The sequence below is a fragment of the Musca autumnalis genome, unplaced genomic scaffold (genome assembly GCF_047663935.1).
Source record: "Musca autumnalis isolate F117 unplaced genomic scaffold, ASM4766393v1 scaffold_4, whole genome shotgun sequence".
Taxonomy (NCBI): Eukaryota; Metazoa; Arthropoda; class Insecta; order Diptera; family Muscidae; genus Musca; species Musca autumnalis.
The window spans coordinates 73,633,746-73,654,274 of NW_027411977.1; positions in this window are offsets into that span (position 1 = coordinate 73,633,746).

Genomic DNA, 20,529 nt, shown 5'->3' on the forward strand with positions numbered 1-20,529 from the left:
ACCGAACTTTGCATATGGTAATACTACCTCAAGGCATATATCAGGTTCGAATATGGATTATATCGGTCCACTCCTTCAGGTACCTCCCACACAATATTTGAATTAAGTGCAGTTTACTGACACCTCACGAATCGTTATGAAATTTTTTGTAGCAGGATGTTCGTGCAGCCCCCGTTACGTCGTTGTACTTTTTTTCGAGGGCAAGTCCATAGATCCCGAGATAATGGCTCATAACTTCAAAAAAAAAAAACGCTGCACTATGTCGCGAGTTCAAATAAACGGTGGCCAAATATAAAAGGAGTTGGCGTTGTCAGATGAATTTTGGTATAAATACTTATAGTTCACTGGCAATGTCGAGGCACAATCGGTCCACTCCTTCGGGTACTTCCCACACAAAATTTCGGTAATGTTCAGTTTAGGGCCTGTTCAAGAATCGCTTTAATTTTGCAACTTGCATCCACTGCCCCCCATAGAACGGTATAATCCTCATCAGGGGCAAGTCCATACTTCCTGAGAAAATAGCCTAAAAGGTACAAAAAAGACATATGACACCGTGTGTAGTGGTTGGAGCGCAAGATAACTCTCGAACGGATCTGCCGATTCAGTCCACAATTTGATCTTTGTAATATTTTGTGAAAACTTAGCTTAAGTTCGAAGATAAGTCATATCGTTTCACTCCTTCAGGTACCTCCCCCACAAAAGTTCAAAAATGTTCGGAAAACTTGTGCACACGGTAACTCTTGATGGGAGAGACCGATTTGGTCCATACTTTACACATCCTAAAATATATACCAGATATAGATCAAGTTCAAATATGGACTATATTTTTGTCCACCCCTTCGGGTACCTCCCACACCAAATTTTGGATAAATTTTTTTTGATTTTTTTTGAAGCAACTTAGATTCGCTGTCTCAATAACGACAGTAAAAGTTTTTTCAGGGGCAAGTCCATACTTCTTGATAAAAGAGCCCGAAAGTTCTAAAAAAACCCCTATGGCACCATATGTAGTGCCTGGAAGGCTCGAACGGAACATTTTACCGAATACGAGGGCAGTTCGGAAACTTTTTAGCCTAGCACAAAAAGCACGGTATAAACAGAAAAAAGTTAAGTGTTTTGGAAACTTCCATCTCTGTTATGAACACATGTTAAATTTTGTTTCGATCTGGCAACTCCTTCATATAGAAACAGGTGTTCAAAAAAGACGCATCCGCAATTTTTTTACAATGGAAAAATTAGAAATGCGTGCTGTCATTAAATATTAACATAAATCGAGACAAGAAATTCATAATGATATGGTGAATGTGTTAGGTGAAAGTGCTCCTTCATATGCAAGAGTAAAAAATTGGGTTGCTGAATTTAAACGTGGTCGTACAAGCATTGAAGATGAACCACGTAGTGTACGTTCAAAAACAGCAACAACAACAGAAATTGTAGCCAAAGTGCATGATATGGTATTAAATGATCGACGAATAAAAGTGCGTGAAATTGCTAATATCATGGGCATCTCAAATGATCGAGTCCATTTAATTTTGCATGAAGAGCTACAGATGAAAAAGCTTTCTGCAAGATGGGTGCCGCATTTGTTAACAGTCGATCAAAAACGCATAAGAATGAACATTTCTCAAGCTTGTTTGGTTCGGCTTACAACACAAAAAAATAATTTTTCATCAAGAAAACGCACCAGCGCACAAGAGTGTTTTAACAATGGCTAAAACCAACGAATTAAAGTACGAGTTGCTTGACCACCCACCTTATTCTCCTGACTTAGCTCCCAGTGACTTTTACTTGTTCCCAAATCTAAAAAAATTCCTTGCTGGCAAGCGTTTTACCTCAAATGAAGATGCAATTACAGTTGTAAACCACTATTTTGAAGACCTTGAGGAAAACTATTTTAATCGAGAGATAGAATTGCTAGAAAAGCGTTGGACTAAGTGTATTGAAGTTTCAGGAGATTATATTGAAAAATAAAAATATTTTTGAAAAACTAACTATTCTCTTTCATTGATAGGCTAAGAAGTTTCCGAACCGCCCTCGTATGTTGTTCTTTTTTTAGTTGTCTAAATAAATTCGTTGAGTAAAGACGGTAATGTGAGTGAATAAATCAGTGTTTTGTGTTTTCTTAAAGAAATGGCGCTTTTTAGAAAATTAAATGCCCAATACATTTTATAATTGGACATTTTATGATTGAATCAAAAAGGTGAATGGAAATATTTTATTGGACAAGGAATAAATCGCATTTATATTGGTAATTACATCAATACATTTTTCATATACATATGTACATACATACATACATACATATGCATATTTGAAATATGGATGTACCTATTTATTACATTTATAATCATTTAATTCCAGATGCCGATTTCCCACTGATGAGTTCAACTTTAAGGAAAATGTTTTTTTATTTCAAAACTAAGGAGAAGCGTTCATCGACGTTTCTTTTTTTTTTTTTTATTTAAAATATTTATTATAATAACAAATTATAATAAAATTATAGTAATAAAGCACTAGCAACACAGGCTATCGGCTTCAATATAACTAATTAAGGTTGAAAAAATATAAAATGTAATTAATAGATAATCTTAATTATATTTTATGATGTATGTTAAGGTATTTTAAAAAGTTGTAGATATTGGTGATGTTTTCAGGAGAGGCAATTTTTAGCATATTCAATGGGCTCGTTGATGAGAAAAATTTCGCTCTTAAATTTTGAAGTGCCGGGCAATAAAGGACTAAATGATGGGCGGATAAATTACAGCGCTTGCAGTAATCACATATTGGTTGGGATTCCTTTTTGAGAATATAAGAATGAGTTAGATAATAGTGTGAAAGCCTTAGCCGGGTATAACATTTATTTTGATATATGTTTGTGTTTGTAGGTAATATTAATGGCTTATTGTCTGGATTAATGTTTTTGTATGAATGATTGTATTCTGTCCAAATTCTTTCTGCTTCCTTATTTGTAAGAAAGTTCGCAGCTTTTATTACATTCTGTTTTGTGGGTGGTTTGAATGTATATGTTGGAAATTGTTGTTGGACAGATTTGGCGGCTTTATCTGCTTTTTCGTTTCCACTTATTCCAACATGGCTCGGAATCCACATAAGTTTAACTTTTGATTTCAATTTTATCATATCCTGTTGTATTGAAGTAATAATTTCGTTTTTGTTCCAGCCATTTTTGCATGAAGAAAATACCGATCTTCTATCTGTACAAATAAGCGTCTTAGTTTGGCGTGTCTTGCATATCTCGATGGCTTTTAGAACAGCTATGGCTTCAGCATCGAATATTGAACTATATTGTGGAAGAAGCCCAGTGGATTTGATTGCACCATCTTCATTCACGACTGCGAAAGCGGTGCAATACTCAGATTTAGATCCATCTGTATACAGTATTTCCCAGCCTGTTCCTTTGTATATTTCAAAGATGTCTCTTGATAAGGTCACGTAAACCGTTTGATTAGTAAAGTTTTTAGGGAAGTTTGTTAAGGAGTTTTCAAAGTTGTTCATGTCCAAAGCCCACGGTGGATGTGTTTGGCACGGATTTTTGTAAGGCGACAAGTTCAACTGTTTTGCGATTTTAAAAATCTGGCTCAGAGTTGAATTTTGTTTTAGCTTTATTTTCCTTTTTCTCAGTAGAGATAACTCATACGTCAAAATACCAGGTTGAGAACATATTACTTTGTGCGTAAGACGACCTTTCAACTTGTACGCTTGCAGGTGGAGTTTGTCAAATCCAGCTTCAGCCATCAAATTTGCGATGGGTGTTGTTCTGAAGGCACGAAGACTAGATCTTACTGCATTATGGAATATACTTTCAATGGGTGATGTAGCAGATTTAGGTGCTCTTATATAAAAAATTAGGCCATAATCAATCTTAGACAGTATTATAGAGTTAACAACTTTCAATAGTGTGTTTGAATGTACATGGCTTTTTTTTAGATGATAAGTATTTAACAATATTGAGCCTACTTTGTAGGCTTTTTTTATATATTCACAATGTGGCTTAAAATTATATTTATTATCTATATATAATCCTAATATCTTACAGACATTTGTGTTTGAAATGAAATGATTGTTATAAGATATATCGATGGGGTTACAATTTCTTTTATTGCAAATATGCAGATGAACTGTTTTTTCATATGATATTGTGGATCCTGATTTAATGGACCACTTGTCAATTTCTTCTAAAGTTTTCGAAAGCTCGTGGCTGGTTTCAGTATTGTTTTGAGTTTTTGCTATAATATACAGATCATCTGCATAAATACAATGAACAATTTTTTTGTTTTGTGATAATATTTTACTGAGATCGTCAAAAGCAATTACAAACAGTGTGACTGATAAAGGAGATCCTTGAGGGATACCATTATACAGAGAAACTGTTTGAGATTGTACATTATTTACTGACACCGAAAATTTTCTATTTGTTAAAAAGGATTTTATTAAATTGAACATTTTTGGTCCTATTTGCCACTCTAAAAGTTTTTGAAGTACAATGTGTATTCCAATTTTATCGAATGCCTTTATAAAATCAATTGAAAGAATAGAGGTATGTCTTCTTGTTGATTGATTTTTACGTATAATATGGTCTATAAATAACAGGGCATCAACTGTGCTAAGACCAGGTTGAAATCCAACTTGGTTGTTCGATATAAGATTGTGTTTCTTAATGAACCACAACAACCGTTTCCATATAATTTTTTCTAAAATTTTGGCCAAACATGGCAATAAAGATATAGGTCTGTATGAATCGATTTGGTTTTTTGGTTTATTCGGTTTAGGAATGGGTAACACAGAAGCAGATTTGAAGAATTGTGGAATTACTCCGGAGGAGTATATATCATTGTAGTGATCCAAGAGGCGAATGTGAAAGGAATGAGGAGTGTTCTTAATCATGGGATAAGATATTTTATCCAAACCAGGGGTTTTGCCTTTAGAAGAGGATGGACAAATAGAAGACGTAAAACGTTGAAATGCTTCTGCCTTAGCTATCTTTTTAGCTTTATTGAAAATGGCATTTTTCTTTTTGTAATCTAAAAGATTATCCCTAGTTATATTTCGGCGTAATAATTTCCACGCCGCTTGTTTTTCATTTCTCAATGTTTGTATTTCTTAGTTCCACCAGGGTACATTTTTACTTCTTACTACATTTCTTGTTTGAGGAATGCTATTGTTTGCTGACTTTCTAATAATTTTCCTGATTTGGGCAGATTCCTTATTAATGCCTTTAGAAACAGGATAATTGGATTCTACTAATGATATATTGTTTTGGAATTTATCCCAGTCGGCTTTTTCGGTGATATATTTAGATCGAAAGGTGACTTTATTATTAACATTTATATTTAACGTTGTTAAAGCGGGAAAATGATCGCTATTATACAAGTAATCTACTGTGTGCCAGAAACATTTTGGAAATAACGATATAGATGCCATTGCAACATCTATGTGCGTTAACGTATTGTGGGTGCTAAGATGTGTTGGAGAACCGTCATTTAAAATTGACAAGTTTGAATTGTTGACAAATGTTTCGATTATATGACCTCTTTTATTAGATTTGGAGGAACCCCAGAGATTACTCCAGGCGTTTAAGTCTCCAAGGATTATGACAGAGGACGATATGTTGGTTAGGGTGTCAAGATGGGACACAGTTATGTTTTCGTTGGGGGGAATATAAAGGGATACAAGTGTGAAACTAGTTGCTAAGTTGATTTTGACAGCAACTGAGCAAAGTGTTGTAGTGCATTGTACAATATCGTGTGGTATATTTTTTTTCAAAAGTATGGCAACTCCTTCTTTAGCAGAGTTATGTCTGTTAAAGAAGTATCCTGTATAATGTTTTGGTGTATGAGGAGTTTGAGTTTGCTTGCACTTAGTTTCTTGTAAACACACAATATCTGGATCAGTATCAGCAAGTAATAGCTGTAAGTTAGAATAATTGTTAATGTATCCTCTGATATTCCATTGTAAAATTTTTAACACCATAATGGTATTAAAAGAAAAAAATGTGTGTTTGATATGTTGGTTGGTATTATTTATCTGATAATTGCCTCCCTCCACGATTTGTCCCCCACATACCCGTCGCCACCATCTGAATACAAAATGTATACGGATAGCGACACCAACATATGTGGGGCAACATACCATGGAGGGAGGCCATAATTAATTATCATTTATTAATTATCAGACAAATAATCCATAGATTGTGATGTTTTAGGGATATCTGTAATAGATATCCGACGAGAGAGAGTATCATTTTCAAGAGATACTTGTTTCTCTTTAGATGTGACGTGAGATGATGTTGATGGTAGTTCATTTGATTTTTGTTTTGTTGTTGTAGTTTTTTTAGTACTAGCAACAGTATTTTTAGTAGTAAGAGATGAGTTGTAAATATTTGTTTTGGAGTTTGCTCTTCTTAGTGTAGTATTGGAGCTTGCTGTTGTTGTTTTAGTTTTGACTGCAGATGAGGAAGAGGTGTTGTTGGAAATAAGAGAAGAGTTAGCGGTTGTTGGAGGGAGGGTTGTTGTGTTTTTATTTAATGGTTCTTTCGATGGTGATTTTGGAATAATAGTGTTTTGTTGTTTTGTACATTTTTTTATGTCCGAAGAAGATTTGTTTGTTTCTTGATCTGATGTTTCTTGAGAAGATACAGTAGCCGCGAAACTTTTAGAGCCAATGGTATTTAGAGGTTGGTTTTGGTATAGGCGAATTGCCTGTTTCATAGAACATTTATTTTTTGTTTTGATTTTTAGAATCTCTTTTTGTTGTTTATATTTAGTGCATAAATTTGATGAAGCCGCATGTGCTTCACTGCAATTTGCACAATATGTTCTGATGCAATCAGTAGGGGAATGAGGGGGTAAATTACAATTTACGCATGTAGGTGGGTTATTACAGCGTTTCATTGTATGACCCAACAATTGACATTGTTTACATCTCATTGGGTTTGGATAGTGTTCTCTAACTATTGTTGTGTGATAAGCTATTTGTAACTTCTCTGGTAGATTATACATATCAAAAGTTACAAGAATTACTCCGGTTTTAATTTTTTTGCCATCTACTGTTTTTTCATATTTATATACATCAACAACTCCCTTGTCGGAGAGCTCACTTATTATCTAATTCTCTGGGATATTATTTAGATAGGGAGCGTAAATAGTTCCTCTCGTAAAATTGAGTTGTTCGTGGAGTTTTGCTGTTATTTTACATCAATGGTGTGCACGGCCATCCACTGGTGGTTTCTGTAAAATACTCTTAATTTTATTAATTCAACAACACTTGGGCGTTTAAGTATTTTTTGTAATAATTCTTTAATAATTCATTTGTAGCACGATTTTAGGCAACATTAGTGCTTAAAAATTTTTAAATATGCAATGAAACAACAAGAAAAATTAAATATTAATTCTCCCTTAAATTTTCTCTTTTCCTATTTTGCTCACCATTGTTTTACATACACCATGCAGTTCTTTTGTTTTTAGAATTTTGTCTGCAGTAGCTTTGTCATTGACTAACAACAACAAACTACCATCTCTCAATGGAGAAATAGAGATTATTTCTTTGGAAATGAGATCGAATGTTTTTTGTATTGCAAAGCAAGAGAACTCTGACAACGGTTTTTGTTGATCCACAGATGATACAACTACGTACCTTGGGTTCGGTGTAGATTTATTGGGGAGGGAGGGGAATTCATAAGTTATTCCTCTATTAGGTTTTTTTCTTTTTTCTTTGGGGACTCTCTGCCAAAATGGCAAATTGATTGTCCCCTAAATTTGGGGGCCCAGGGGGCATAATGCACAATTTGTTTAAAAAACTTTATTTATGTTTTTTTTTCTGGCACACTGCAAATAAAAGTATAAGTTGCGATTTATGGGAGCACTAACTGAGAGAAGAAAAACAACAACGTCAAATGAATAGAACTTTGTAACAATAATGCGGTCGAATGAACTGTTCACAACGAGAGCTAGTCGACGACTGACGACGTTTCTATATAGGTATTTATTTCTTTTTAAAAGTGTAACTTTTTATAAATTATTTCATACCGTTTTTCTTTTATTAAAGTCTGTTATATATTTCTTTGGAATATTTTATGTACCTATGTGTCTGTTGTTGCTTATTTCCATCCGTTTCAAATGTGTTGCAAACCATTTCTTTTCATGGGAAGCCTGTGCTCTTCCAGGAGATGTCTATATACAAAATGTTTGCGGCAAATTATCACCTGACGGGTTTTTCGGCCGATATAGCGTCAATAGATAAGTAGTACTCACTCTGATAAGGGTCCAAACCTTACCTTAAATTTTAATGCGTTTTATGTATTTTAAATTTTTTTTCACAATTCTTGTCGGATATCGTGTCAAAACTTTTTATGTTCTGATACTTGAAGCATTGAACTATAAATAATTGCAAAAACGTGCCTAAATTGTCTTTATGAAAATATTTTACAAAAAACGTGCAATTTTGTTGCAAATGTATTGGCCACCACTGTATATTTTTATGGGCAAGTCTTTATACCCTGAGATGATGGCCCTAAAACTCTAAAAAACCTTATGGACCAACAACGTAAGGACTTCCTCGGATTGTTACCGTAATTTGTTCATGTGATCCTGTTCCAAAGACCACGAATATTGCCGAAACCTCTACTGCCACCAATCTAAATAGGCAATTGTGATTTTATTTGCGATGGCCCTAAAACTCTAAAAAACCTTATGGACCAACAACGTAAGGACTTCCTCGGATTGTTACCGTAATTTGTTCATGTGATCCTGTTCCAAAGACCACGAATATTGCCGAAACCTCTACAGCCACCAATCTAAATAGGCAATTGTGATTTTATTTGCGTATCCAGAGTTTGTTAAGTTAAAAGTGTGATATGAAATCACTTTAATTGTGTTATTATCTACAATATTGGTTTCCTACATTTTATTTATTAAGCCGTAGGTTGGTGGTTATGTGGGTTCGAATCTTCGGCTTTTCTTTTTCACATGCAAAAATCTTCGATCATTAAGCTCGATTCCAAGGGGAGATTAGTTTAGATTAATATTAAAATGATCTTCGCCCTAAAAGACAAAATTTTCAAATATATAATAAATATTTATTTCCACTACCTTTTGCATAGAAAAATAAAATTTGATGTTCAATAAAAGTGGTTCTCACTGGGCTGATTTTATTTTATTGTTAACATTTTGCCACGTTCTCCATGAAAATAGGATAAACCTTTTTTTGTTTTTTGCGATTTTCTAACGGAAGTTTTGAGTAATGTAGTTTAGTATATATTAGAGTAGCTGCTATAGAATGTTTAAATCCAGATTAACGGCACATGACACAATTTTTTACCAATTCCACATCAATCAATAAAATGTGGAATAAAAAACTACAAAAATACATTACTTGCCAATGTGTCGATAACCTCAATTAAGCTGAGGATTATTACACATTTTTTGTGCAAAAAATCATTACTTCCGGTTTAGTCAGTAAGCAAACAATGATTTTATGACACCCTCCACTAACCACTGTAATTTATTTTCTGATAAAAATAGTCATTTTCACCCTAAAAAAGAGACAATAAAAAATGTGTGGAGAGAAAAAATCCTAATTATTTACTGGTCGATTCTGTATAAAAAAGAAATCTATTTTAAGGTACTGGGCTTTACTATCCTCTTAATCACTTTTTTATTTTCGCTTCTTACTTAAGTTCTTTACATGTTCAGCTACCATAAATTGTTTCGTTCGCATTTGAATTGTAACGTATCCTTGACAAGTCCCTTTTGTTGTTGTTGGATTTTTCTCGTTAAATGTTATATTTTTCACAACAATATTTTTTGTTTTGTAACTGCTTGCCAATGATTTCCTATTTCGTTTGGTAAAAGAAGGAGAATGTCATGCAACCGTTAATTTGTTGCTCAAGAACAAAAAAAGGAAGTCCGGCTTTATGGGTGCCACACAATCAAACACACATACAAAGGTACATGTATGTATGTATGCATACAATCAAACAAACAGTCTGTAGGACATTCTACAGACATTAATTGTTCATATTGTTGTTTGCTCAACGGACTTGGCCATCTGTCCTGTCGTTTGCCCAGAATGATTTCTGTCAATGATTTGTTGTTGTCAAATAAGTTCAATGTTTGTGTACTCAGGGTCAGTCACAAAGTGTGAATGAGTCAAAAGTCTGTTATACTTTAACACGCATTATTATTTGTTTAGCACACCTGCTGAAGGCAGTAACGATATGAGTGATGTTATTATTTCAAATATAATGCTATAATTTAAATTGTTTATATATCACAGATTGAGCTGTGGCATGCAGGGACTATGTGAATGGAGGACTTTCGGAAGAGTGATGCGTATACAAATAAGATATTTGTTCACATAGCCAATCGTCTTCAAAAGTCAACCTCACCCACTGTATATTTGTGACTTAGTGTCCTCTGTTCTCGCAAACGAGGCTTTGACGACCGATAATGGACGGTATAACCCTAACTCGCTGCATGGAAGAAATACCTGTAGCACGACCAAAATTTCTGTAAGAGCCAACATGAAGTATTTGGGGAATAGCGTCTACAGATATCTGCGTTGTTATGGCGGACAAGGCAGTAGGTATGGTGGCGGATGAACCTATATAGCCCCTTGTGCTCACAAGCAAAGACGAAATCCTGACGATTTTTTTCACCAAAACATGAAAGAAAGAACCGAAAGAAATGTAATTATCCCAGGAGGACAGTTAAGAGGAAAATAAGAAGCAGACTGTCGAATGTGGCCCCTAGAATCTTGGGGTTAGTGGTCGAAATTCCGCTACTATTGACCATGATATTAAACTTAGCGGAAGGTTGAGAAATTTAGTGAGATATTCGACTTCCGGTCAGTGTTGCCGAATTTGACGATTTATCGTAATTCTAACTTTTGGTTTTTTGGCCCAAAATTGGAAAATGACGATTTGACAATTTTATGCCCTGAAATCACGATTTTTCACGTTGGCTAAAATTGCATGAAATAAAACAGGATAACTATATTTTAACCATAATTTAACGAGAGAATTCTAAGAAGACAATGTTGCAAACTCTATGTTATGATGTTTTTTTGGCTATATGTAGGTAGATATTTGAATACAATTAATTTGAGCTTTTTTGCTTCACATTCGAATTATATCAGTTGAAAATTTTCGTTTAGGATTGTTAATGGATGAAAATCGTGAAAAATGTAGGAGTCCAGCTTTCTGCGCTCTTTAAGAGGTCAGTTAGTCCGTCATAACCGAACATGGACGGTCACACATTCAATCAGGCTGTCATTCAAAACTGGTAGTGTATTTACCTTGTTGCATTGTTGCAAACTCGATTGCCATAGGGGAAACTCTCATCTGGTGAAATCTTTTTTATGGCGGTATTTAAGTGAGATTAAGTAAGCTTTGCTGCTGTGGGTTGTATATCTTATGTAGTCAGTCTCATTGTCATAACTAGACATCGGATTTTTGCATTTTTTGAAAATTATAATGCAAATAATTCGTTAATTAAACAATAGAAGCTGGAGCGTTGTACGTATTATTGATTATTTTCAATATAACATCGAATTTCTGTCATTGGATCGATATAATACTATATAATAACGTAGTTGCAATTGGTTGAAATTTCAAAAATATGCAAAAATCCGATGTCTAGTCATAACTATAAGCGAAAAATTTACATTAAGCGGTAACCAAACCTAGTTTGGATTATGTTACGATTTTTGACAATTTCCAAATTTTATTGACGATTTGACGACTTCCGATCAAAATATGTCGGCAACGCTGCTGCCGGCTCATCTAGCTGTTTCAGCGTTCTAATGGCATCTGAGCTCACCGCATGGGATGCTTTATCGTTCCTGATAACTTTCGCTACATCATCCATTGTAAATTATGGTGGTTCCTCCTCGGCCGGAAGAGATCTTATGTCACTCCCGCGGTGTTTGACATACTGTCGATTAAAATAACTTGCGCGCCTCTTCGCATCAGTCAGCGTAACGTCTCCAAACGTGACTTATTTTCCTTCTTTTCATGGTTCGGGAGTGACTTAACTGTTGCCCACAATTCACTCATTGCGACTTCAATTTGCAACACTTCAGATCATTTTGCACCATGTTCCGTTTATGCTCACCAGTCAGCTCCCTGACTCTGGGCTCACTAGGGTTGGCACGGAAAAGCTCATCATGATCATTTGGTAATCCCGTCGTCTCTGCTGGGAAATTTGGTCTCACTTCGGGTATTCTACCAACAGGCGAGCGGCTGCAGCAGTGATGATGTCTCGGAACGTCCTTTCTGCTACACGAAAATCAGAAGGGTGGGGCAGAGATCTGAAGCGGTGATTAGTGAACTCTCTGAAACTAGGCCAATTCATTGATGAAAATGTGGCGTTTAGAGGTGATGGGACGGTCTGCTAAAGGAGACAATTATTGGTATATCAGACCAAAAGAAACAGTGGGTTGCCAGGTGATGTAATTTGTCAGACCTGGCGACACCACGCACAGTGGTTCAGAATCGTATTTTCTTGGTCAAAATTACTATTACTATTGAATGGATAGAGACATTTTCATAATTCTTTTTTTGTTAGGCACATAACACAATCAGCTTTCAGACGAATTATAAGCGGTCATATTCGGTCCGGTAGTTGCAGAGTAATTCATGGTCAAAGTTAAACTTTTGAGTTTTTTTTTAATATTTTTCATCAAAATACTCGTATGAGTGTTTTTGTGGTTTTTATATATTCCTATGTATTAAAGATGGTCAAACACCAACAAATAAACAATAAAATTACAAAAAAAAAAACAAAAAATCGAAAAAAATTTCAAAAAAAAAGTTTTTTTCAAAAATTTGTAAAAAAAAATTAATTTATTATTGTCTTTTTTGGACGAAGGGCATTATTTATGAACGTTTTTTAATTAATTAATTGGATTAATCGAGCTAACATGGCCTAAGCAGTTTTGTATTGAAAAATGAATTCTATCGAAATACGAGGGCGGTTCGGAAACTTCTTAGCCTATCAATGAAAGAGAATAGTTAGTTTTTCAAAAATATTTTTATTTTTCAATATAATCTCCTGAAACTTCAATACACTTAGTCCAACGCTTTTCTAGCAATTCTATCCCTTGATTAAAATAGTTTTCCTCAAGGTCTTCAAAATAGTGCTTTACAACTGTAATTGCATCTTCATTTGAGGTAAAACGCTTGCCAGCAAGGAATTTTTTTAGATTTGGGAACAAGTAAAAGTCACTGGGAGCTAAATCAGGAGAATAAGGTGGGTGGTCAAGCAACTCGTACTTTAATTCATTGATTTTAGCCATTGTTAAAACACTCTTGTGCGCTGGTGCGTAGTCTTGATGAAAAATTATTTTTTGTGTTGTAAGCCAGGACGTTTTTCTCGAATTTGTACATTTACCCCCAGTTTTTGTAACTTATTTTTGTTCGTTCGTCTATATTCGTAATAATTTAGGCATTCATAGCTCAGCCCCCAGATGACATACACATCTAATTTTTCGTATACCCGTTCTATATATCATTAAGGATTCCTCATTTAAAAATCAGGGCTCTACATTTGCGCTAAAGCGAGTAAATTGATCTACAAAATTTGACAATTCGTGTGAGAAGAATAAAAATTTTTACAAAAACTGGGGGTTAATTGATCCAAAAGGTTGCAATAGTACTCTGAATTTATTGTTGTACCCATTTGCAGATAGTCAATCAATAAAATATCTTTGAAGTCCCAAAAAACCGTTGCCATAACCTTACCAGCCGATTGAATTGTTTTTGCCTTCTTTGGGGCACTTCTTCCAGCTTCAGTCCATTGTTTGGATTGTTCTTTTGTCTCTGGAGTATAGTGGTGGATCCATGTCTCATCAACAGTTATGAAACGACGCTTAAAATCCATTTTATTTCGCTTAAAACGATCCAAACAAGCTTGAGAAATGTTCATTCTTATGCGTTTTTGATCGACTGTTAACAAATGCGGCACCCATCTTGCAGAAAGCTTTTTCATCTGTAGTTCTTCATGCAAAATTAAATGGACTCGATCATTTGCAATTTCTATTAGCAATTTCAAGCATTTTTATTCGTCGATCATTTAATACCATATCATGCACTTTGGCTACAATTTCTGTTGTTGTTGCTGTTTTTGGACGTCCACTACGTGGTTCATCCTCAATGCTTGTACGACCACGTTTAAATTCAGCAACCCAATTTTTTACTGTTGCATATGAAGGAGCACTTTCACCTAACACATTCACCATATCATTATGAATTTCTTGTCCCGATAAACCTTTTTTATGTTAATATTTAATGACAGCACGCATTTCTAATTTTTCCATTGTAAAAAAATTGCGGATGCGTCTTTTTTGAACACCTGTTTCTATATGAAGGAGTTACCAGATCGAAACAAAATTTAACATGTGTTCATAACAGAGATGGAAGTTTCCAAAACACTTAACTTTTTTCTGTTTATACCGCGCTTTTTGTGCTAGGTCAAAGCTTCTGCGTCTCCTATGCCACCATACACACATCTCTTTGTTATAAAACAGCATTCCGCATCAGCGAGATCCCTTTTGTTACTCTCTTTGACAAAAATCCTCTCTCCACCCATAAAAAATATGTTCTAACACAAAAAATTTGTTGGTACCCAAACAAATAAAATTGAGATATGTTACAAAATGTTGCAAACACATATATGTTTGGACACAAAAAAATTATGTTTGGATCCAAACATATATTTGTTTGCAATCAGTCCCAAACCAATATTTGTTAGGATCCAAACATATTTCTAACATACATATATTTTTCCGCGTGTATGAATTAAAGTTGGGACGAAATATTGCGAGATCCAGCATTTGGACCAAATCTGTTGATCTGTTCGAGAGTTATCATGCGCTCGAGCCATACAGACGGACGAACTGGGCTAAATCGACTCCAAATAGTTTGACGCCAATTTCGTCAAAACATATGATTAGTCTAAGACCATTATTTCGATGAGGTACATGTTTATCGTTAGCCTAAGGCTGAGGGTAAAATATACAATACGTACAAATTAAAAATACAATGTTTGAGCATTAATTTCGTTTACGGTTGTTTTAAACTACAAATTTGTTACTGATAGGAAAAAATTCATATGGGTATGCCACTTATAGCGGGTACCACCGTGGTGCAATGGTATGCACACCCGCCTTGCACACATAAGGTCGTGGGTTCGATTCCCCGGCCAGACAACATCAAAACACGTTCGACGGTGGCAAAATACCCCTCAGTAATGTTGGTGACATTTTCTGAGTATTTCAGCCATGTAAAACTTCTCTACAAAAGTGGTGTCTTAGACACGCCGTTCGAACTCGGCGATAAACTGTAGGTCCCATATCATTGAGCTAATATGAAACGGGGTGTACTCATTGATAAGAGAGAAGTCTCCCTTGTCCCTATTGGGATGTTTGTGGAACAATTACAAATTATGCCACTTATAGCAGATATTAGCACTTTTGGATGTACAACAATACATTTTTCTCTATTGTTTGCTCGTACTATTCAAGAAATTTATGTAAAATAGGAATACAAAATTCTGATTAAAGCATTAAAACAATTTTCTAAATGGTTTTCGAGATATACTCAACGGAGAACCATTTATATGTCGTACAGTTTGTCCAAATAGACATTTCATTTCATGCACTTCTAATCCGCACAATACCGAACTTGTAATTTCTATTGAATATAGAATGAGTTTAAATCTTCAAGATCTTTATATTCATTACAGAATTCCAAAACCCTTTATTATTTTATAATGAAATGACATGTCTGTCCGTCCGTGCGTCTGTTTAAATCAAGATACTGCTCGCATTTTTAAGATAGAGCTTTATAAAATTGGTGCAGAAGTTTTTATGACTCCTCGGATGTTTGGTATTGAAAATGGTCTATATCGATACACGCTTTGATAGGAACCTCCCCCATAGAACGGTACCTCCCGATTTTCGGCATTTTGAAGGTTTTAGCCTCAGTATCCCACCGAAATCGATGAAATTTAGAATTTAGACTTCGTTGGGGGTATAAAACTTTCCAAAATTCGTCGGTATATGTCCACGTCTTCATATATATAAAATGTTCCACCTGTAATTTGTCGGTATAGGTCCACGTCTTCATATAGTCCCCACAGAGGGGACCTTAAAATTGTCGGTATTTTAAAGGCTGTGGCATCAATATTCCCCGAAATTACTGAAATTTGGTATATAGCCTTCGTTGGGGGTACACGGTGTGCCTTAAACAAATTTGAATGGAAGGTGCTTACACCTGGGAAGTTTTTGCAGATTCTGAAACTACAATGTTCATAGATGAGAGATATCAAGGAACAAAAAAAAACGCCGGAGGGATTTTCAAATAAATCGCGATTTAAATTCACATTTTTAGGGGTTCTTTATGTTTTCACGATTTTGCTTGGAAACCGCGAGTCCTATGTAAATAGGCCTACAGAAAATGCTGTAGCTGTGAAAATTCTCCACAAGATTGACCTTTATGATATTTTCGTAGGTTTTACCGTTTTTGATATATAGAAGTTCAAATTGAGACAATGCACTGACTGTACCGCTTCCTTATAAATAGACAGCGGAATCCTATGCAAATGCATATATGGTTAGGATGGTCGTAGAGAAAATCTGATTAGACAGAAACTCGTTTTATTACGAAATAAAACGAATTAGGCCCAGAAATTTTTGCATATTTTGCATATTCTGCATATCGTGCATATTTTGACATATTTGTACATATCTGCATAAAATTAGCATATGCAAAACCATATGCAAAAATATATTCAAGGATTTGTGGTCTAAATATCGCGCCAAAATGGCTGAAATTTGGTATTAAGTCTTCGTTAGGGGTATGCAACTTTACAACTGAAATCTGTCCGCATGGGTCCACGTCTTCATATAGCCCCCATAGAACGGTACCTACCGATATTCGGTATTTTGAAAGTTGTAGCCTCAATATCACACCGAAATGACTGAAAATTGGTATTTAGTCTTCGTTGGGGGTATAAAACACTCCACCTGAAATTTGTCGGCATAGGTCCACGTCTTTATATAGCCCCCATAGAATGGGACCTCCCGATTTTCGGTAGTTTGAAGGTTGTGGCCTCAATATCCCACCGAAATGACTGAAATTAGGTATTTAGTTTTCGTTGGGGGTATAAAACTTCCCACGTGAAATTTCTCGGTATAGGTTCACGTCTTCATATAGCCCCCACAGAACGGTACCTCCGGATTCCTGGTATTTTAAAGGTTGTGGCCTCAATATCCCTCCGAAATGGCTGAAATATGGTACTAAGTCTTCGTTGGGGGTATAAAACTTTCCACCTGAAATTTATCGGTATCGGTCCACGTCTTCATATAGCCCCCATAGAATGGTACCTCCCGATTTTCGGTATTTTGAAGGTTGTGGCCTCAATATCACACCGAAATGACTGAAATTTGGCATTTTGTCTTCGATGTGGGTACAAAACTTTCCACCTGAAATTTGTAGGTATAGATCCATGTCTTCATATAGCCCCCATAGAACGGTACCTCCGGATTTCTGGAATTTTGAAGGTTGTGCCATCAATATCCCTCCGAAATTGCTGAAATTTGGTACTAAGTCTTCGTTGAGGGTATAAAACTTTTCACCTGAAATTTATCGGTATAGGTCCACGTCTTCATATAGCCCCCATAGAATGGTACCTCCCGATTTTCGGTATTTTGAAGGTTGTGGCCTCAAAAAAACACCGAAATGACTGAAATTTGGCATTTTGTCTTCGATGTGGGTATAAATCTTTCCACCTGAATTTTGTCGGTATAGGTCCACGTCTTCATATAGCCCCCATAGAACAGTACCTCCAGATTTCCGGTATTTTGAAGGTTGTTCCTGTGGTTATACATTTCTCTATTTTATTGACTTGCCTGAAGAGAATTTTAAACAGAAAAATTGTACACACAAACATTTTTGTACCTATTATTGAAATATTTGTTGCATAAGAAAATATGTAAAATGCATAAATTTTGCATATGCAAAAATTTATGCATTTTGCATAATTTTGCATATGCCATATGTTTCGATTGCAATGTAATCAGAAGCCAAAAATATGCCTAGTCTCAAAATTTGACATGAATCGGACCAAAAATAGGGGTTGCATAAAATTCCGCTGTCTACTTATAAAACAATGGCATTACTGCAATTTCCCAAATTAAACTTATATATCTTGAAAATGGTACAACCAAGGAAAAAAAAGTCATCCAGTCTTGTAGAGAATTTTCACAGTTTCAACATTTTCTTTAGTCCCATTTTGATATGACTTGCGGTTTCCAAGCAAAATCTTGAAGACTTGAGATAAAAACCTAAAAATTTGAACTGAACCTCTATATCTCAAAAATGGCAGAACCTTCCAAAAAACCTAAATGCCAGTCTTGTAGAGAATTTTCTCAGCTACAACATTTTCTTTAGACTAATTTTGATACGGCTTGCGGTGTCCAAGCAAAATCGTGAAAACCTAAAAAACCCTAAAATTGTGAATTTTGATCGCGATTTATTTAAAAATCCCTCCGACAATTTTTTCTGTTATTTTTATTTTTCTTATCTATGAACACTTCTGTTTCAGAATCCGGGAAATCTTCCAATGTGTAAGCGGTTTTCATCAAAAGTTAGTTAAGGCGCACTGAGCATGATATTGTTTTATAAGGAGGCGATACAGTCAGTGAATTGTCTCAATTTGAACTTCCATATCTCAAAAACGGTAAAATCTACGAAATCATCATAAAGGTCAATCTGGTGGAGAATTTTCACAGCTACAACATTTTCTTTAGGTCCATTTACATAGGACTCGCGGTTTGCAAGCAAAATCGTGAAAACCTAAAGAACCCCTAAAAATGTGAATTTAAATCGCGATTTATTTGAAAATCCCTCCGGCGATTTTTTTTGTTTCTTGATATTTCTCATCTATGAGCATTGTAGTTTCAGAATTTGCAAAAACTTCCCAAGTGTAAGCACCTTCCATTTAAATTTGGTTAAGGCACACCGTGATTTTTAATTGTTGAGGTCTAAAAGCCAATAGAACAATTTTGTCAAAATACTTATGCCACGCAGTAAAATTTAATTTCCCTTACAAAAGTGCAAGCGTATATTTGAATTGATAAAATGTAATACTAATTTTAAGTACTCTAGTAAAGGGATAGGCAGAATATTTTTTCATATTTTTGTAGAAGACTAATACCGTAAAAAACCAAACACACCATTTTTTCAAACTTGTCAAAATAATTATGCCGGGCACTGTAGTCTTCGTTGGGGGTATAAAACTCTCCACCAGAAATTTGTCGGTATAGGTATTAGGGCTATGATTTTTGACATTTTTTCTCAAAAATGATTTCCTGTAGTGAGAATGAATGCTTGTATTTTCCAATAATAAAGATATGAATAAATAAAAAGAAAAATACAAAACAAATTTATAAATTGTTTTCTTAAAAAAAGTACCATTTAAAAAAATTTACTGAGAGGGTGCCTTAGTTTTGGCCGACACTGTATATGGTATAATACAATGATAAAGTTAGTGAGAAACAAACGGTTATGTCATTTTGGTTATGTCGACGATTTCAGTTAAATATCTGCTTACAGTGACTTCAAAAAATTGTCAAAAGTTTTGAAAAATAAAAACTTTAAAAGCTTTTTGTGCGGAAGCTTTTTGGATTCGGCATTTTCATAATTTTTTAGAATTTCATAACATTTTGTAAAATTCATTTTTTAGCCACAACAATAAACTGGTAACCTTTTTTCAATTTTTTTGGCCCCATACAAAGTACCCAGAAAATAAAGATCGTTCAGGGGACATGGGTTATCGTTAACGATTATCATACATTTTTGTAGTTTTTTCATCGATTGGACCGTAATTGCGGCCTTTAGAGCAATTTCGTGAAAATTCGCATTTGGTCCCATAATACAAATTACTATGGAAACTTCGAGGCTTCAGTGACACGTGTTAACATATTCCGATTGTGCTCAATCTTTGACAATATTAAAATCTAACAAAACTAAATACATTAGGGGGTGCAGCCTAAAAAAATCCGACATCGATTTTTTTTCTTTGTGATAAAACCAGTTCGGCCTGGTCGAAGTTAACGCCGTTGTTAGTTGTTGCAAGAAACTTTCTACTTATGTGGCGAAAGTCAAGTCAGTTCTATTATTTGACTTTGCATTTTTGAAGGATTACTTTAAAAAAATCGAAACTAGGTGGAAAACATGGGAAATTTACACACTTCAGTTTGGTCCGATAATATCGATGGGAAAACCTATCAATCGATATTGCCTTTTAAAATATAGTATCGATCGTGCAATCGATGGCTTGCCAGCTTTGCCATTTCTACTTCCATTAAGCGTACTCAGACTGCACTCTTTGCTATTGTTTATTAAATATTTATATTTACTTTGAAACCTGCGAAAATTTATCACAATCGTATGCAAATGTAGTATTCACGTCTCCAGAAAAAATGAACTGAAAAATTAAAGGTCAAATATTGCAC